The 18,078-nt window shown below is 37.1% G+C and overlaps 3 pseudogenes across 3 annotated transcripts in view; all 3 read left to right on the top strand.

Moving 5' to 3' along the window:
- LOC308641592 (von Willebrand factor A domain-containing protein 5A-like) overlaps positions 1–9,278 on the top strand; it is a 31,033-nt pseudogene extending 21,755 nt beyond the window's left edge. Inside the window, exons 7-14 of the transcript in view lie at positions 889–1,043; positions 1,286–1,374; positions 1,560–1,703; positions 2,075–2,154; positions 3,219–3,351; positions 4,192–4,356; positions 4,598–4,698; positions 9,272–9,278. The product of the transcript in view is annotated as a von Willebrand factor A domain-containing protein 5A-like (transcript). The remainder of the gene's footprint in view (positions 1–888; positions 1,044–1,285; positions 1,375–1,559; positions 1,704–2,074; positions 2,155–3,218; positions 3,352–4,191; positions 4,357–4,597; positions 4,699–9,271) is intronic.
- Positions 9,279–9,636: 358 nt separating this feature from the next.
- Positions 9,637–10,544, top strand: LOC308641322 (olfactory receptor 10D1B-like; annotated as a pseudogene). The gene has a single exon. The product of its transcript is annotated as an olfactory receptor 10D1B-like (transcript).
- A 4,384-nt stretch (positions 10,545–14,928) lies between these two features.
- LOC308632971 (olfactory receptor 8G50-like) lies at positions 14,929–15,859 on the top strand (annotated as a pseudogene). The gene has a single exon. The product of its transcript is annotated as an olfactory receptor 8G50-like (transcript).
- The last annotated feature ends 2,219 nt before the right edge of the window (positions 15,860–18,078 follow it).

Below are 18,078 nucleotides of genomic sequence, written 5' to 3'. Positions count from 1 at the left end.
TATCCCATGAATAAAAGATTAAACTGAAACAGGATCCATGGTCATATTTTATCTCAGGCTTCTAAGGATTTAATTCTACCATTCTAGATTCAGTTTATAAAAATACAATAATGGTACCTCATTCCATATCCTCTTATATTCTCTGAACTATAAAAGTGGAGTTAATATAATCTAGTCATTCTCATTTCATTTCCATCTCAATAATGATGTTTGAATTCCAGCATCAATTTTCATTCACACCTAAACATAAAATCAGATATAGCTTTAAAAGTTTATCCACTCAGGATGGTCTCCTCTGTTCTCCCTCATCCCATGGTTTATGTGAAGCTATTTGAATTCAACATGAACCCCAGAACTTTCTTTTCTTAGAGAGAATATCAGTGAGTCCTTCATACCAAATCATGCGGAATTTCATTGGTGTGTATATTGCTTATAAATACTCTTATAATTTATGAGCTTCAAAATTATGCATATGAGCATCAACCTTTCAAAGCTGCAATTAAAGACTTAAACAATGACCTTTGTGATAAGATTACCATCGGTTTGATATGAAGAAGGTGTGCCTCTGCAGATAAACTTATCTGCTGCTTCTTTTGGCAAATGCTAGAAAATGTTCATCTCATGTGTCTCACTCATTTGCTAAGCTTCCAGGAAAATAGCATTCAGGGACACTGTTAAAAGGGTTGATTATTCTTCCCTTACTTATTTATATGTTTATGCCTCACTTGCCAAAGCCCTTTATAAGCTAATACTGCCTAAGAATCAAACACAGAAATTTAGATTTGAGATTTTCCTGTTCACTATTGAGTTCACTATAATTGATTCCTGGATGCTTTAAGATTCTTGCCCTTTTTTCTCACAGGATCTTTATCCATTTTGTATAGGGAGATCCTTCTGTCATGGTGAGTTTCTATCCAGACATTCCTGAAGATGAGGCATCCATGACCTGTGCAAAATTTGTCTTCCTTATGGACTGCACAGGAAGTATGTGGTGCCCCATGAATAACCAGAACCAGTCTCAGTCACGCATAGAGGCAGCCCAGGTAAATTTAATTTCTTCCTCTGAGTCAGATAGACAAGTGAGGGTGAATCTGAGGGGTTAAAGTGGGGTGCATTTGGAGATGCAGGTCTATTTTCCACCTGAGCAGCAGCTGGTATGACCCACTCTGAGGCCTTGGAAGGTAAAGTGGCATGGAACCAAGGTGACAGGCTACAGCCCCAAGAGTTGGCTTGGCAGTGTCTGAGGAGGTCCTGTCACTATATCCTTATCCTCTCTACCCTTCAGGAAACACTGATTCTGCTGCTGAAGAGTTTGCCCATAGGCTGCTATTTCAACATCCATCAATTTGGATCTTCCTATGAGAACTTCTTTCCATAAGATTCTGAAAAGACCAGAAAATTAATCTTTTAAAGGAAGGGATTAGATTTGTTAAAGATATTACTGAAGAATTGATCTAGGCTTTGGGGATTTCAGGTGGGATTACTATTTGACTTGGATTTCTCAGCTATGTGCAATGTCCAACTGCTGTTCTATCCCTGTGTGTGTTTGTTTCTTTCAGGAAGAGTGTGAACTCTACTTAGAAAACAATGGAGGAGGAGGGAAAGAGTTAAGATCATGAGCAAGGTACCTATGGGGCACTGAAATCTTGGCACCACTTCAGAATATTTACAGGAAGCCCTCCATCCCTGGCCACCCCCTACAGGTAGGAATTGGAACAGTCTTAACAGAAGGACACAGGGAAATGAATCAGTCCCTGAGCTTCACTGCAGGGGTTTTAAAATGTGATGTATAATTGGAAGACTCTATTTTATAATACTTAACTCAGTCTGTTGGACAGGGGAACTGCCTTTGTGGATTGCCCCAAAGCCTCTGACAAAGTCAGTGTGTGGAGGAGCTGAAAATCCCCAGAGTTGCTAACAGACCTGTGAGGATGCTGTGCAGTGCCAGGGGAAGTGCATGCCTGTTTGTAGAGCCCTGAAGTCTCTGGAATGAAGCAATTAGGGTTTTCAAGATCAAATTCTGATACCTTACGGTGAATTTAAAGTTTAATGTGTATTTTCTTTCTTTATACAGCTTTTTGTCTTCACAGATGGAAAAGTTGCAGAAACATTTAGTGTAATTTAAAAAGTTCAGTTTAACCATGAGAAACATAGGAACAATCTGAATGTGATTCCTGCTGGGGTGACCAGACCCTAATGGTGCCACTTGCAACCTATATCCTCATAATACCAGTGTTTACATCAGGAATTGTCCTCAATACAAAATATGTATTGTATAAATTTTTGCTATTACTATAGTTATTATCTTATATTCATCCACACAGAACATTTTAGGGAGTTCTAGGCAGAGATCAATAAAAACATTTCAGTTTTGATTTCATACATGAAAATAATGTAAAAGTATGCATGTAAGCACTATATATATAGCATAGGGGACACTTCAAAGTTCATGTTGGAAAAGTACAGTGAGGGCATCAAGATGCTGGCAGAATTTGGTCTTCAGAGAGAATGATACCAAATTAATTGCATTCATCCTAATGTGATGTCACTAGATTTGAGGATGATGACTCACACTAACCCAAATGAAAAAAGACTTGTTATGTAAATCTAAATCCATAGTATTAATTTACAATGGAAACTATTTTTTCCTGCTGTTTATATTAGTATTACCAAGGCATTCTCTGTTCATAGATACATTTATTTGGGAAATTAGACAGTTTAAGTATGTTCTGGTGCACACAAACTAGGACACAGTAAGATCTTTCCAACTGAAAATCAGAAGACCACATATTAAGAATGGCCTTCCTGGGCAGATCCAGTGCCCTAATAGTACCAGGAAGGTACACGGAAAACGTTTCTATATTTTCTTTCCCTTGTCAGAGTAATGTTCTGCTCAGCATAATGCTTAGTGCCATGTTGAGCATTTGGTAGGGAAATGAATGTGGATAGATTTGTTAAGTTTTCAGGTCCCCAGTTCATTATCTGGGAAATGGAAGAGAAACCTGTTGCTGAAGAGACTCAGCATGCTTAAATTCTACTATTAATTTCAGGTTTTTTTAAAGTTCCCTAAATATACAACATGTTCAGTGATTGGCTTCTATTACAGTTCTCATCAGAGAAGTAGATTAACTTATCCTGTAATTGTCACCATTCCTTGTTAATTGTGTAAGTCCATTCTTGAGTGCCCATGTCTAACCTCCATTTATTTATAATTGCAGATGTTTCTCATTTGGCATTGGAGAAGGAATTTCCACCAGCTTAATAAAAAGCATTGCCCAGGTGACAGGGAGCACTTCAGAGTTCATCACAGGTAAAGACAGGATGCAGTTCAAGCTGAGGGGAAAGCCCTGTGTCCAGAGATGGGCAATCCAGACCAAGTACACAGCAGGGTAGGGGACACTGCTGTAAGGGCAGGAGCCCAACTTGCCTCCAGTGTGCATTTTCCCAAAGGCCTGGGCTTTGTCCTTAGCAGGGCTACATGTGGTCTCATACAAATGTGTCCACTGTACATGTGGAATATGGCCCAATTAGTTGGAAGACCAGAAATAAGAATTTAAAAGAGGTTGAGTCTTTTGTATTTGAGAACAAATTCAGAGAAACTGGGAGCTTTGAATGTCATGTTTGAGACTCCAGACCTGTGCTTCAGGACCTTTTTTAGTGTTAAATTGATGGTCCCTTATCAATGCACACAAGGAGATATCTCTGGTTCTATTTCTAAACTCCTCCTTCTTTTTCTTTCTTTTTTTGGTACTGGTGATTGAACTGTATTTTAATTAGAGACAGGGTCTCATTGAGTTGCTCAGCACCTTGCTTTTTGCTGAGTCTGGCTTTGAAGTTGCAATCCTCCTGCCTCAGCCTCCTGAGCTCCTGGGATTACAGGTGTGCACCATTGCACCCAGCTCTAAATTCTTCTTTCCCTGTTGCTGCCATGTCTTCTTTAGTTCCATTATCTGGATATCAACTTCCCCTAGCATATCTTCCTTCACATTTATGCTATTAAATCTCTTAACCTTTGCTTTCTCATGTGTAAAGAAAAAGAGATAATACCTACATCCCAAGATAGTATTAAGAATTAGGCATAACATGTGTTATGTCACATAGTACCTGATACATAATAAACATTCAGTTAATTGTGGGTATCCTTCTCATCCTTATTTGTTTCTGCCTATTTGTTTCCCTTTCCTCCATCAGGCTCTTAGGTCCCTGAAGCACTCTCTACAGCCTGCTATATGCAATATCTCTCTGGGCTGGAATTTGTCTCTTGGTGTGCCTGCTACCATGCTTTCCACAGAACCAACAGCCATGTTTAAAGATCAGAGGTTAATCATATATGCCCTGCTCATTGGGAAAATGCAGGTGAGGCAGATTAGCAACTGTCCTGACAATTTCAATAAAGTTGGTAGGTAGATTTACATTTCAGCAAGACTGCAAATCCCAGGGAGAGCCAGACCACCATCTTCCCCATCATTTCAAGTCTCTGATTTCCTGAGCTATCTGATGGCTATTTAGAGATTTTAATATGCTGAGCTGGGGAGGTGCCACTGTTCCAATCATTTGTCTGGTCATGTCTGCCTTCCATCACTTCTCTAATTTTTAGGCAATTGAGTCTACAGGAGAAGTATGCCTCAAATACATGCTCCAGAACAAGAGTTTTAAGCATAAGCTGACATTTTCTCTACAACCCATGCCAGATGCCAGGTAAGAATTCAGTTTCCCTATTCTTTTCCCACATTTCTCTTCATTTTTCTTCCCTTTTTCTTTTTTCTGTCATCCTTGCTGTTTGGATTCCTTTTATTGATTTTGTCTTTAATTGTTTCTCTACATTTGGCTTTTTCTTTATAAAACATTCAGTCTTGTCTCTGCTCTTCTCTGCCCTTTTCTTCCCTTTGCCGTTCCTAACATTTGGAACCCAAAGTAACTGTGGGTGTTTTCTGTAAGTCTCAGAATGTTTTGTTTCATTTTTTTCTCTTAGATTCACCATTCACCATCTTCCTAAAAATTCCTTGACCAGAGAAAAGACTTGGGTTTCAGTGAGACCCTAGTTAAAGATAAAGAACTCGTGTTGAAGATCAGCATTGAATCTGGAGACATCAGCTCCTTTACAGAATATATTGCTATAAACAAGGAGCTTAAGCAGCCAGTTCAGGGGACCCTAGCTTACAGGCAGAGTCCAAGGCCAATTCTGTTCAATGATACCTGTAGGAGGCCAAGAATGTGTTTTTCTGGTGAGTTTATCCCATTCAGACTCCCACAGAGTAAGTGTCCTGGATATCTGAGTATACTATTTAAAGGAAAAGCTTGTGAAAGACCTTAAACTGTCTCATTTTCCCTGTGCCTCCACATCCAAGGTTGTCTGGTGAATGTTAAACATTTTTTTTTCTGTACTAAGGAGCTAAAATGTGGCCCACTGGTAGAGAGATTTAATATGGAAGGATATTAGAATATAGAAAATACAGAGAAGCATCAAAAAACCAAACTATTGCCAGGTACAGTGGCACACGCCTATAATCCTAGAGGCTCAGGAGGCTGAGACAGGAGGATCTTGAGTTCAAAGCCATCCTCAGCAAAAGTGAGGGGCTAAGCAACTCAGTGAGACCTGTCTCTAAATGAAAGACAAAATAGAGCTAGGGATGTGCCTCAGTGGTCGAGTGCCCCGAGTTCAATCCCCAGTATCCCCTCCAAAAATAAACCTGTTTAAATCTGAAGCTAATCTATCAATGATATGGTAAATTATCCCCCAGATGGCTGGTGTTGGTAATGTCCTGATACTAGTAGTGGTAGAAGAGAGGACTCAAGAAAAAGAAAAAGAGCCCCTGAAGTTAGTTGGAAAGTTTCTACTTCTCCCCCAGGGAGAAGTAGAAACATTTGTATAGAAGAGGGTCCAGTATCTCAATTTATGTAGTGGAACCAAACTACTAAAAAGAACCATAGTGTATGTGAATCTTTTCAGCAGTACTCAGCAGATTTGGCATAAGAATGGAGCAAGTAGAAAGTTGGGCTAATTTCAATGTTGGAAGTTTGCTAGATAGGTGTGATGAAAGCAAATTAACAATATGGAGTTAAAAATATCAGTAATGGAGTGGCAACTGTTGGACTTGAGATTTAGATTGCATACAGAATAAAGATGAAAGGAAGTTTATATATGGGAAAAATAGAGAAATCAAGACTTATATGTTTTAGATGAGGTAAAATAGGAATGTCTAGGTAAGAAACTGGAAAAATTAATATTTTAAAAGTAAGATTTTTTAGTTTGTTTTTTATAAATGGCACAATTCTGCATGATAAAAGGCTTATCATGCCTGGAAATGTAAAATTGAAGGAGAAAATAGAGCCAAAGTCATTGAATTTGAGGAGGTTAAGAAGCTTTGCATCAGGAAACTGGGTAGGCTATCTCCATGGGTATGTTGAAAACCTTCAAGATGATGGCAGACCTTACAATGAAGAAGAAGTCTACAATCTGGATTTCAGAAGCCTTAATTCCTAAAAAGGATAATGCAAATCAATTGCAAATTTACCCACTAGTTGTATCATGCCAAGAGAGCTCTCTTGAGAAATATGTATTGAATGTTCTGGTGAGATTGATCCTCATGAACAGATTGTGAGCTAACACATTTCCTCCCCCGCTGCCGCCTTTTTCTCCATCTCTCCCCCATACTTTGTTCAGGGAAACACTAGTGATTCTAAGGATATACAGAACACTTATCCAAATCCCTAAAATGAATGGATTAATAATAATCCTCTCTCACAGGGTCAGCTGCAGTCATGCTAGGAAGCAGTAGTGATATGGTGGAAACTGAGCTAAGCTTGGGAATGCCTGGGCTCTTCTGTTGTTTAACCTTAGGAAAGAGCTCTGAGTTCCTGTGTTCATATTTGTAAAATTGGGTTAAGACAAAGCATCTTACACATTTTTTGATAATCAATCCAAGCAACATGAAAATGCACTGGAAAACTACAATAACCACAGATGTTAGATGAAATTGCTTATGAATGAGTATTTAAAATTACAATTAATAGTGAATTTGTTTTTCTTTATAACTCAAAGAAGGAGTCATACTGTTTTTGATTTGAGATACAGATTTATCTTTAACCAAGTTAGTTACCTCAGTTACTTTGATTAAACACTTAGAGACTAAATTACTAAATTGTATACCTTAAAATATAGGGGAGATACTACCTGTCTAATAAATTTACGGTATTAAGTGAAAGAGATTGTGTTTACAGATCACACAAGCCAATGCCAGAACATAGCAAATGAACAATAAGCCTTAGCTATTATTAAAACTATTGTCTAGCTGGGCTCAGTGGTTCATGCCTGTAGTCCCAGTGGCTCAGTAGGTTGAGGCAGGAGGATCTTTGCATTTTAGGCAGCTTCATTGATGTTTCTGAGTTTCAGTTTCTTATCTATGGATCTGAATAGTAATAATAATGGTAACTTATTCTTATTAGTACACTTAAAAAATAAATCACACTTTTAAAAGTTTGATCCCATTCTTGGAACATAATAAGCATTCATTATATGGGTGTGTGTGTGTGTGTGTGTGTGTGTGTGTGTGTATGTTCTATTATTATTACCATTATCATTACATATGTATTCAAGTATTATTACTATTATCTTTATATATATTCAATTATTATTAATACTATTATCATTACTAAGTGAATGATGAGAAGAAGAGAAACCAGTAGAGGTTCTGTTTTTGGGATTGAGGTCTCTGATAGCTTCATGACTGTGGCATGCTTGGTGGCTAGGAAGTTTCTGTGCAAAGACACAGAATGCCTGGCTGCTGGGAAATCTTCTGTGCAAAGACACAGGATGCCTGGCTGCTGTAGCAATGTTCTTCATGATGAGGCTCTGTGTTAGTCTTATCAGCCTCAACCTTGATCCCAGGCACAAACTCCTGGGAATAAAGGAACTCTCTTGTTAGACAACCATAATGTATCACTGAGCCTAAACCTGCACATATAACAGTAACTTTATACAATGAACTTTCTTGAGAGCTATACAAAGCTCCTAACACATTGCAACTTAGTTTATAACTGAGGAATACCCTGCATAATGTTGCTAAGTCTGTAACCTGCCTAGTAATACAATGACCACTACGTACTAATGATGCCAATGACCTAAAGTAACCTATTGATATAAATAAGGCTTGGCAGCTTGACCTCTCTGCCATTCTGCCATCTTTCTTTCCTGCCTCTGCATTTTGTCTCTGTGTCACTTTTCATTTTCCTTACAGGAACTTACATGTCCCAGGCACCACACCACACTTGACTTGTATAACCTTCCTGATTAGCGGTGTTCTTTGCTTTTATTCTACATGAGTCACCGTGTTTCCCACTTCATCAGTAACATGAATTTGACACTTTCCTTGCTGCTGCTATATTTTGCTAATATTTTCAAGTTGCTAAAGTCCATGTAGAATAGATTAAAGGGATAGAAAGAGCACTTTCTTGAGATAGAATTGTGGATCTTAGCATTATCAAATCTAGAGGAATGTAATCTGAAGAGGATGTGATATAAGTCTACTCAATAGTGTTAACAAGACATATACTTGAAAATAATTACAAAATACAAGCATCAATGGAAGGTGCTTAACAAACTATGTTTCAGATGTATAAAATAAAGAAAGATTTTTTCTTAGGATTTAGGGGATTTTTAAAAGAATTTTTATTTGTACATTGTAATTATATAGAGAGAGATTTATTAGTCATAATCTAACATGAAAATCACAGGATTTGATGAGTGTCATTTGCCAGTATCTTCTCTTTCTCTCTTCTCCTGCCTTCCTTGATCTACTTGTTCTACTCATTTCATATCCCTTCTACTATTATAATTATGGCAATTATTAGTATTATTTTAATTAATGGATTATTATAATATAACTTGTATATATAATATACATAATCATACAAATATGATTATATATATATATTTAAAAATAAAACATTTTTAAAATGCTGAACCATTGCTTGGAACATAGTAAGCATTCATTAATTCTATATTAATATGTAAAATTGAGATACATGTACATCATGTACATATGATTCATTGTGGTATATTTGTATATGGACATAGCATAATTTGGTAGAATCTGTTTCTCCAAACTTCCCCATGTCTTCTGTTTTCTCCCTCACTCTTGGTCCCCTTGCTCCACTCTGTGTGACTCCCTTCTATTTTTATGAGATTCTTTTGTAAGGCGAATAACAGGCAAAGCCATTATTCATATTGAGTGCCTAGTTTCCTAACACTATTTTTTTCTGCTATTTGCAGAGTCTAACGGATAATTGGAGTTTGTTACTTAAAGATATGAGAATTAAAAATATAACTGTGATCAAAAAGATTATATCCATGGGAAAAAGTCTCCTAACTTGGGGATATTTTGAATATTTCTGTAAATTTCTCCTCTTGTCATAGTAAACAATCATTTCTCTTAAAAATAGTTTTTCCAATATTGGATTGACTGACTCTGAAATAGCCACATCTTTTTACCTGAAATTTTTACATAGATTTTGCTCTTGACTTTCATATGTCCAGTTGCTTCTTTTTAAAAATATAGTCAAAGCTTAATAATATGACATTGTTGTACAGATTTTGGTGTTTCAGACTCCTTCTCAGGGTTAGAATTTCTTACAGCTATGAAGATTCCCTTCGTGGTGACTGAGTTTGTCCTGCTAAGAGTCCCAAACCAGAGGGTCTGGAGACCATGCTCTTCATCTTGTTTTTGTCCTTTTACGTCTTCAGCTTCATGGGGAACCTGCTAATCTTGCTGGCAATTATCTCCTCCACTTGGCTTCATACCCCCATGTACTTCTTCCTGTGCAAGCTATCTATTTTTGACATATTTTTCCCCTCTGTGAGTTCTCCCAAGATGCTGTTCTATCTGTCAGGGAACAGCAGAGCCATCTCATATGTGGACTGTGGGTCCCAGCTCTTCTACCATTTTCTGGGCTGCACTGAGGATTTTCTGTACACAGTGATGGCCTCTGACTGCTTTGTTGCCATATGTTTCCCTCTATGCTACACCATAATCATGAGCCACAGAGTGTGCACCATCTTGGCTCCAGGGGCCTCATTTTGGGGCTGCATTCAGGCCACCTTTCTGACCACTCTCACCTTCCAGCTGCCCTACTGTGGTCCCAATGAGGTGGACTACTACTTCTGTGACATCCCAATGATGCTGAAGCTGGCTTGTGCAGACACTTCAGCCCTGGAGATGGTGAGGTTCATCAGTGTTGGCCTCATGCCCCTCAGCTGCTTCCTCCTCATCCTCACCTCCTACAGCTGCATCCTTTGCTCCATCCTGCAGATCTGCTCTGCAGAGGGCCACCACTGTGCCTTCTCCACCTGCAGTGCCCACCTCACGGCCATCCTGCATTTCTACATGCCAGTGGTCCTCATCTATCTAAAGCCAACCCCAAGCCTCTGGCTGGATGCAACTGTGTGTGTCCTGAATAATCTGGTCATCCCCATGCTGAACCCCATGATTTATAGTCTCAAAAATAAGGATGAGGAAGGTCCTCCACCTTCTGGACTTCCTTCCTGAATAATTGTAGAGAGAGATCAGTAGCTAACACTTCAGCCACACATCATAGCTGATGAAATACTTTTATTTGGATTGCATAAGGTATTATTATTATCTCCATTTTACAACTGGGGGACTGAGATGCTCTGAGTTAAAGTGACTTGTCTCAGGATGTGTGAAGAACAAATAGCAAAATGAAGACTCCAGGGTTGGTCTTCTGACACTGGGAACCATGTTTTTTTGTGGACATTACAGGGCTCATAAAGAGAAAGAGAACATTTCCCAGAAGGCAGAAAAAAAAAAATGGACCTTCTGCTTCTCAGTCTTAATTGTCTTCATCCTTTTTCATTCCTAAACCTCATATTCTTCTCACACTGATATTTTTTCATGTTAGCTACAGTGTTTGTCTCCCCAAACCATTAGACAAGCCATCATTTTATTGGCTAAAGGGTTGTTAGGGAAATGAGAGAGATGTATCCTCATGGCTTCCAATAGCATCCTATTACTTCAGAACTACAAAGAATGTGTATAAAGAAAATGCTTCTTGCTAGGACCTTGGGCAGGTTTCTCAGTGAAGCAGAAATACCAGTATTCTATACCACTTACAAACCATGACTTTTGGGCTTAGACCTGGATATAGGCATTGGTGGTAGACATCAGCTTGTAAATGGGAAGAGAGAAGAGATAAAGGGATCCATGGAGAGGGGATTGGGCTGTGATTCCATGTGAGAAAATCTGGACTTGTCTTTGCCTCATTCAGTATAATCAATGGGCAATGCTGAGTATTGCTGGGTTCCAGCTATTGTTTTGCTGTGTTCTGGGCTTCTTTGTTTTACTAAAAGGGTTTTGCTCTGATTTATCTTCCTCTATTTATTGATTTTTTTGGTTCAACTAGGCTATGAATGAGAAATATTTCATTTCAGTCAGGCCAGGTATAATTTTCATGATCAAATTTTAAAAGTATACTATCATGCTTGGGAAACGCTGCTGCTGTAAAGTTTGTTGTGGAATGAATTTGATCAAATTATGTCATTTCATTATATATGAATATATCACAGTGAAACCCCCTATTGTGTATAATTAATATGCAACCATAAAAATGTTTTTTAAAAACCAGATGTGTCTGCAAATTAAATGGAAATTATTTGAAAAAAAAATTATAGAGAAGAAAAGATCCTGGTAAGAAGGTGATAGAAAAGGAGTGGGTAGAGACAGAAGAAAGGCTTTTCTTTTGTCTTCTCTTCTCATAATTAGAAAGCAGCCAAGGAACCTGCCAGGCCCAACCAGCAGTATGTGTCTGCCTGTAACCACCAGGGTGAACTGGCCCATGGTCCAGGAAGGTAGGCAAACTTTTGCCTGATATTATGGTGAACCTCCTAAAATCCTTCTATTGCAGCAGTTTACCTTTTCCTTTTCAGTAAACAAAAGCCTAAAAGGGAAGTGGAAATACATCTCAGGTTATTTGAATTTTACTGCATCACAAACCCTTCTCATTTCTCTTAGGATCCACTCTAATGATTCCCTTCCTCAGTTTCCTGGCCACATATGGTCATTCAAAACAGAACAATCTATAAGAATAAAATATGGGCTCCTGCTTCTTTTCCAATTCCTGTTTCCAAGTAGAGAAAGATCATTTTAATTCCAATTATTCTAGACCCTTTTACTCTCAGAAGGTAAGAGGACTTTCATGAACTTGAGTCTCCTTATAATATAACAGTGATTCCATAGATCTACCTGAAAATGATTATTCATTCTTTCTGCAACAAATCTGAAGGCAGAAAATTATCTTTTTTAATAATTCAACTCATACAGCTTCCAGGTATGTTTAATGGTAAACATATAAAGATAAAACATATCTTTATGGCTATAGATCCTTCCTTTGAGGTTTCATACAATAGATGTTTGTTTTTACTGTCATATAGATAATAGGTGTAAATTATTTTGATCTAAATATTAAATTTTTCTGAATAATTGCAATCTATATACCACCATCATAAAATATAGCCTTCCAGAATTAACACAACTCACCAGATACAGTTTCTCTTGGGTATCTACCACTTCCCTCATTTTGAATACTCTCTTTCTTATAAAGAAATTACTGGTATTTATAGGTGTTTCTTCTCTGGATCCAGGGACTTTGATATGGGGAACTCTCAGGTCATTGCTTCTCCAGTTTGAATGTTGTGCAGAGCTCACTCATTTCTACTTATATGTCTACACTCAGGTTCCCTTAAAAAGCCTTCTTTGATCCCACTCTGGGCTAGCACCGTAATGACCATGTTCCTATAGGACCCCACAGTCATGTTCAGCACAGTAAATTAGTGTTGGCCTCCTGTCCCCTTCAAGATGGTATCATTCTGAAGATGAGGAATTCTATAGCATTTGTGTCCTTATGCTGAATGCCCACAACAAACATTTGACTTATCCTTGTCAAATTTGTTTTAAGATTAGTTCACATTCACAGCCCAATACTATCAACTTGAATCATTACAATTGTATAATTTTCCACAACTATTTTCTACTTGGGAATTCTCTTCAACCATACTGATTTCAGTCCTCCTTAGCTATATTCATTTTTTCACTTTTGTTCTAGTGGATTTTTATCTCTGATAAAAGTCATAGAAGAAAATGTTTGGATTGAAGACATGCCTGCCTTATGTCTGTAACTTCTTTTCTTTTTCTTTTCTTTCTTTTTCTTTTATTATTTCTTATTAATTGTGCTGCTCTAAACATTGGTATACATCAAACTCTATAGTATATTGACCTTAATTTTTTTGGATAAATACCAGAGTGCTATAGTTGGATCATATGATGTTGATATTTCTAGCCTTTTGAGGAACCTCCATGCTGATTTCCATACTGATTCTACTAATTCATATTTCTACCAACTGTGTAGAAAAGTTCTTTTTCACTCATTCTTATTATGTTCAACTTACTATTGTTTTTTTCTGTGTTAGCCTCTGGTTTGGGGATCTTATCTAAAGCCCTTACCATCAAATCCAAGGTCATAAGGATTTAGTTTTGTGTTTCTTTTCCTAATATTCTTAGAGTAATAGATCTTATATTTAGTTCTATGGCACATTTCTAATTGCTTTTTGTGAACTGTATGAAAAAGCAATCCAGATTAATTGCTTTACATGTCCCAATTTAATGGACCTTGTATCATTTGTTGAAAAAAAAAGTTTTTCCTCATGGAATTGTCAATAAAACCTTATAATAGCTTAATTCTTCATAGGTATGAGTTTATTTTTTGTATTTCCAATTCTATTTTATTGAACTGTGCATCTGAACTTATGGAAATACCATACTATGTTGATTATAGTTACATTGTAGTAACTTCTCAAGTAGGAAATATGAGAACTCCAAGTTTATTCTCCTTTCATCAGTTTGCTTTGATATTTTATGACCCTTGAATTATTGTAGGAATTTTACAGTTTGTAATTAACTGCTACAACATAGCCAGGATTTTAATAGAGATTACACTAAGTTTATGCATCAATTTGGGAAGTACTGCCATTTTGACAAAATTGAGTATTGTTGATTCAGGAATATGGTATGTATTTTCATTTAAGTAGGGCTTTTATTCCTTATAACAATGTTTTGTAATTTTAGGCAAATTGCCTTGCATTTATTTTATTTAACTTATCACAAAATATTTTATTCTTTTTCAAGTCATTTCAAATGCAATTTTTTGATTGTTCATTGACACTGTAGAGAAATAAAATTCAGTTTTTCTATTGATCTTGAATTCTCCATATTCATGAACTTTAAAATTCATCCTCATAATTGTTTCCTAATGAGTCCTTAGTATTTTCCATAGACAAGCTTGTGCCATTTAAAAATAAAGATGGTTTTACATCTTGCTTTCAAATCCGTTTGCCTTTTAATTTTGTTTTCTTGCCTGATTGCACTAGCTGGATCTTGTTGTATTCTGTTGAACAAAAGTGCTGGGTGTGGACATCTTGACATGTTCATTACATTCGGGAAAAGTATTTCAAACTCCTTTCCTTTTGTGATATTGGTTGTATGATTTTTGTGTTGTTGTTATTTTAACATCAGCAAAATATTTGCTCTACAGAGCATTTGAAATTATTAGAAATAAGGCATGAAAAGTTCTCAAAACAGTCAATCATAGTTATCAGAACAGTTCTTTGGATTATCAGGAACTAGTTACTAATAACCACTCTTTTGCCAAATAATACAGATTAGGAAAATGCTGCTATTTATTGACATGTCCCATATTTGGGGGATCTCAAGGTTTTGGGCTGCAAACACAGATGAACAGTGGCCAAAGAAGTAGAAATATGGCTGAAAAAGCTTGAATTATGGCTCACACTTCAGTGAGATAGTAAATACTTATATTAAATTTGTTTTTTTCTTCCTCCAATAGGGTTCGAAGAAAAAAATGACACAAGGAAACCATTCCACCACAGTGACAGAATTTATCATGGCTGGATTAACAAACAAACCAGAGCTCCAGCTGCCCCTCTCCCTCTTCTTCATAGGAATCTACATGTTCACTGTGGAAGGGAACCTGGGCATGATCATGCTGATTGGGCTCAGCTCTCACCTGCATACACCTATGTACTATTTCCTCAGCAGTCTGTCTTTCATTGACCTCTGCTAATCCACTATCATTATCCCCAAAATGCTGGTAAACTTTGTGGTGCAGAAAAACATCATTTCCTACACTGAATGCATGACTCAGCTCTATTTCTTCCTAGTTTTTGTTATATCAGAATGTCACATGTTGGCTGCAATGGCATATGACCGCTATCTTGGCATCTCTAACCCTTTGCTTTACAATGTTACTATGTCTTCTCAAGTCTGTTTCTGGTTGGTAGTTGAAGTGTATAGCATGAGCTTGATTGGTGCCACAGTTCACACAGTCTACATGCTAAGAGTGCTTTTCTGTAAAGCTGATATAATCAACCACTATTTTTGTGATATACTTCCACTATTAGAGCTTTCTTGCTCCAGTACTTTTGTGAATGAAGTACTAGTTCTGTGCTTAGTGTGTGTAATGTCCTTGTCCCAACCCTGACCATCCTTAGCTCTTACATCTTCATCATTGCCAGCATCCTGTGCATTCGCTCCACTGAAGGCAGAGCCAAAGCCTTCAGCACCTGCAGCTCACAGCTGTTGCTCTCTTCTTTTGTTCCATTGCATTCATGTACCTGCAGCCAATGTCAGTTAGCTCCATGGACCAAGGGAATGTGTCCTCTGTGTTTTATACTATTATTGTGCCCACGCTGAACCCTGTAATCTATAGCTTGAGGAATAAGGATATGAAACTTGCCCTAAATACGTTCCTTGAAAAAAAAACTGCCCCATAAAAATAGTATTTTGCTTTAGTAAAAATTTACAATTTCTGGAGGTTTGATAAAGAAGCAGTCCAGAGATAGCGATATATATTCACAAGTCGTGAGATTAATGCTAGTGTTTGATTTCTTGGAAGACAGATGCCAAGGATAATACTGGATACCCAGGATCAGATACAGAACAGCACCTCTTTAAGATGTGCCATGATCCATCTGTGCAAAATAACCTGAATCACATCTAAACACATTTATAAACCTTAAAAACACTCCTTAGGGTTGAATATGCCTCATTTTAGGCAAGTTTTTTTAAAAAATCTTAATTCTGGGAATAAATATATTTGGTTAGTATCCTTTTATATTCTCAATATTTTGTATACCTGTTCTTTTTACCTAAGTTTATTGGCAAACATTTTTGAAAGTTTGAGCTCTAAAATAAATAACCAAACATAACAATTTGTAATACCCAAAGTATAATGCCTAATTCTTACTAAGTTTATAGAACACTATTAGGAAATATGGAAGCATGTGATGAGTGACCATTGTTCTAACTCACAAGGAGACAGCACTATAGATGGAAAGATTGACAATAATATACATGATGAATAATACTAGGAATACTTTTACATAAATTAAGCAATAATCCTTGCTCCTCAGTTTAGGGATGATGTTACTGCCTCTACTTTCTTCATAATTCTATACTCATTTTCCCTTAATCCAAAGAGATAATTTTTTCCAAACTTCATTATAGAATCTCTTAGTTGGAAATGATCGTTTTGTTATTTACTTGTGCATATAATATTTCTTCCATTGGAAAATTTAAAGTTAAAAATTCTTTTTTTACTAATGACAAATATCATTTCTAACCAAAGACTATTATTCACTAAAAATATATATATATATATTTAGGGTGAGGGGAGCAGGGATCAAGGAAGAAGACTTCCAAGAAGTAAATTTGCTTCTTTCCCCCTTTCTCATATTGATGTCTTTTCAAACAGCAAACAGAAAATTTGTGTTCTTTTCCTGGAGGCAATTTTCCCCTTATTAAGTCTCTCTTGGTGGCATCTATTAGGTGTTCAGCTCCCACATATTCTCTTAGTGGTAGTTTAACCATGTCCACTTTATGCTTTGAATATAGCCCTTGCTGTTCTGTCACTGATGCTTATTTTTAAGTTGACATGTTTTTTCCTCTTCTCCCTCTCCCAAATTAGCAAGTGAATTCAATCCCCTGTCTGAGCACACCTGGAATGTAACCTTTGAATGACTTCATTTAAAACTCTCTGTTTCAATGGATGGGCAGAATCTCAGCCCCTAGGTCAGGAGTCCCCTGTGTTTTTCCTTTGCTAGCAAAGCTGTAAAACTTTTTACCTTTTTCTCAAACCATGTCCTCATTATTGGATTGGCATCAGGGACAAGGACCAAACTTTTGGTAATAAATTGGCAACCTAGATGGGACCAAGTGCAACTCCTGCTCCAATTTTCTTGGGCAGGTCTGGCACATTGGACACCCCACCCCCTTCCATGCTGAGGATTCAAGGTACCTGGTAAGTTTTTTGAAAGGTGACTGCTAGGGAATTAGGAAATGGGGTGAATTTTCCTTCAGCTAAATCAGAGGAGTTTTTCTGTAAGTAAAGGGAGTGACTCAGGGACTCTCCTAGCAGCTGCTGAAGCTCCTTCTCTTCAGAGAATTTCTGACTTCTTTCCTTGAACTGTGCAAAATACTCCCTCAGGTTGGTCTAAGAGAAGCAATGTGTCTGTCACACAAAAGGACTAACTAACTTTGCCAAGAGATCTGTAAATGACAGTTAAAGGGATTCCTCTACTAAACAGAGACAATGCTAAAAAAAAAAAAAAAAAAGCTATTTTACAGAAATCAAATGGCATTACATAACTACAGCTCAAGGGGACACGGACACCTTGGCCATTATAAAAACTAAATGCTTTGTGTGTTTCTAACAAATGTGTTAATGTTCTAAAGTCTTAAATGGCCTCCATTCACAAATCAGTGTCATGTCAGTGCCATCTTAAGCTTTATTGAATTACTGACTTCATGGTTTTCAGAGGCCAGCTAAAATATTAATTGTTTTTGTGCTAATTGTTTACCAAAAAATAAAGTTTTGCTTGTTTATTGTTGTCCTAGCATAATACCTGACCTATGTATGCCTTTTCTAGTAATGAACAAACTGCTACCATGGACCTCTGGACTGCCCAGATGCTAAATACCCTTAATTGTCTAT

This window comes from Spermophilus citellus, assembly GCF_964194105.1.
Source record: "Spermophilus citellus genome assembly, chromosome: 2".
Lineage (NCBI taxonomy): Eukaryota > Metazoa > Chordata > Mammalia > Rodentia > Sciuridae > Spermophilus > Spermophilus citellus.
Note: the sequence above shows the minus strand (reverse complement) of the source record. Positions and strands in the feature narration are given on the sequence as shown.